Source organism: Meleagris gallopavo, chromosome 6 (genome assembly GCF_905368555.1).
Source record: "Meleagris gallopavo chromosome 6, MGAL_WU_HG_1.1, whole genome shotgun sequence".
NCBI classification, from domain to species: domain Eukaryota; kingdom Metazoa; phylum Chordata; class Aves; order Galliformes; family Phasianidae; genus Meleagris; species Meleagris gallopavo.
Genome location: NC_139409.1, coordinates 21,479,287 through 21,482,347, shown reverse-complemented (window position 1 = coordinate 21,482,347; position 3,061 = coordinate 21,479,287).

The window sequence follows — 3,061 nt, the reverse complement described above, 5'->3', positions numbered from 1 at the left end:
TTGAGTTTTGCAGGAGGCTTATTAAAAGCTGTGGTAACTGTTCAAATCTCCTGATGGCTTTTGTAAGAAAAGAAATGAAAGATAAGAAAAAAAACAAGAAAGAAACCTTAATGACTCCAACTACAACCAAAGCACTTCTTGCTCTCTCTCTTCCCAGGCTGCATGCTACACCACACATATAATACCTGTCCTCTTCAGAAATATGTAATATACACTGTGTTTACTCCTCACGTATGTTATACAGCTCACCGTGAGCTTGCCTCACGGTGAAAATACTAAGCACAGTAGGTGAGAACTGGCTGGCAGACCAAGCTCAAATGGTTACAGGAAACTCAGTGACATCAGGCTGGTGGCTGCTCACTAGTGGGGTTCCGTAGACCTCCATTTTTGGGTCAGTTCTCTTTAATGTTTTCATACTTGGATGAAGAACTTAGAGGAATGCTAAGTAAGTTTGTGGGTGACACTAATTGTCACCAGTGTTTATAAATATCTTGTTGCTGTTTATAAATATTTGAAGTGCAGGAGTCAAGTAGATGAAGCTAAACTTTTTGCAGTTCAGCAACAGAACATGGGGCAATGGGTAAAAACTGCAACACAGAAGTTCCACACAAACACAAGGAAAAACTTTACTGCCAGAGTGACAGAGCACTGGAGCAGGCTGTCCAGAGAGGTTGTGGAGTCTCTTCTCTGGAGATATTCAAGACCCACCTGGATGCCTATCTGTGTGACCTAATGTAGGGCACCTGCTTCAGCAGGGGGTTGGATTTGATTATTTCTAGAGGTCCCTTTCAATCCCTACAGCTCTGGGATTCAATGATTCTGTGAAAATGGGAGCTGTTGTTGACTCCTTTGAGAGTAGGAGAGGTCTTGCAAAGAGATACTGGCAAACCAGAGAGCTGCACAATCAACAACTGCATGAAGTCTAACAAGAGCAAGTGTCCAATTGTGCTGCTGGGATGGGGCAACTCTGAATGTATAAACAGACTGAGGGATAAGAGTGTGGAGAGCAGCCCCACAGAAAGGGATCTGGGGGAGTTCTGGGGGAAAACATGAGGCAGCAGTGTGCCCTGGCAGCCAGAAGGTCCAGCTGTACCATGGGGTGCAGCAGGCCCAGCACTGCAAGTGGGTGAGGGCGGGGGTGGTCCCATTGCTCTGCAGAGTCTCACCTCTAGCACTGGGTGCAATTTGCCTGCTACAATATAAGGACATGAAACTGTTCCGAAGTGTCCAAAGGTGGGCTACAAAGATGCTGAAAGTTCTAGAGGGCAAGATACAACAGGAGCAGCTCATGTCCCAGAGTTTGCTCAGCGCAGAGCAGATGAGCTGAGTGGAGGCCTCACAGCAGCTGCAGCTACTCACAGGAGACAGAGGAGGCAGCGCTGAGCAACAGGGCCCGAAGTAAAGGCACGGATCTGTGTCAGGGGAGGGGGGGTGGGGGTCAGGGAAAGGGTCTGCACCAGAGGGTGGTGGGCATGGAATGGGCTGCCCAGGGCAGTGGTTACAGCCCCAAGCCATCAGAGTTCAAGAAGCATCGGGACACAGGGTTTGGATTTTGAGTAATGCTGTGTGGAGCCAGGAGATGGACTCAGTGATTCTTGTGGGTCCTCTTCTAACCAGCTATATTTTATGATTCTGTAAATACCTCATGTACCCATCCACACTCTACATTCTGTAACAGTTTATCCTGAATACAACTTCAAAATGACAGCATAGAAGGATAATTAAATTTGGAAAACGCAGTGACCACTTTGACATCCCAAATCTCACAAGCTGCATTCATAGCAACACAGGTGATACATGGTGACAGGCTCTGTAGTACACAGCAGTGCATTCACCTAAAATGACAACACAGTAACCAGTCCTGGAGCTACTGGTTGATTCTTTTCCTCCATCCATTTATACATCTCTCTTTATCCATTTTAGCAGCCCCTCCCTGTTTTACTTAAAAATTTGCTATTTTGAATGATTCTCAGCTGAGGTCTTAATAGCTAGGCCTACAAGGGATGAAACCAGATTTACTTAATATTTGAAATTAATCGTAATGATAATGCCTACAGGTCTGCAATTATACATTTTTTTTTTGCATCATGCCCCTATACTTACTGGAGGTGTACATACTCAGCCAATTTTAAGGCTGATGAAAAAAAGCGCTAAAATTTACATTTATTGTGGCTTAAATAATTTTAAGCTCTGTTGCTTTGAATGACAAGCATAATGAGAATGTGACTAAATTGAGCAATGTAGTCTGTAAATTGTAAGCTTTGGTTATGTGCCATTTATTGGCAGAGTATTCCAAAGATCATACTGCAAACGTTCATTTGCTCACTGTGAAATCTCTCTCATAAATGGTGAAGAACTCTGATAGAAGCAACACTATGCAAGTTTGACTTACAGGGATTCTGCCGCCTTCTGCAAACTGGCAACTGTCCATTCTAAAAAGCCTGCAGTCAACTGTGAAAATATTTACTTAACAGTTTTCTACCTCAAACAACAGGCTTCCATTGTTTTTCATCACATCTACTGTTTCCCTTGGGAACAAATAATATTTGAGACATGAAGACCTTAGTACCTTATTCCTGAGAGTATTAATTCCCAATTGTTAACAACTAAACCTTACAAATGCTAGAAAAAATATACTTTAAAAGTAAACATTTATATTTGTTTTAATTGAAGACATTATTTTGTTGTGAAGTTTCAGCAATTTTGTTTGTTGAGGTAGACCTCAATTACATTTGAGTACACAGTCACATGATTTTATGTGTGGGATAGCTGTGCATTAGAAGATTAAAGTTTTGTACCTAGGTCTGCCATCAACCTCCTGCTGACTTTGAGTGAATTATTTTCACTCACAATCTTTATTTGCTCTTTTACAAATTAAGTTCTAAGTTTTTTAAATAATATATTTTGCAAAGGATAGACCTTTCCTCTTGCTGCATCAAAGGGTCTTCTGCCATAGCCAAGTGATGTCCTTTTCTTGGCTGCATAGAACCTGTAGGCTTTTTCAAAGCAATCTGTGCTGTGTATTGAATACAACACCAAGCTCATTACAGAAATGAAACTA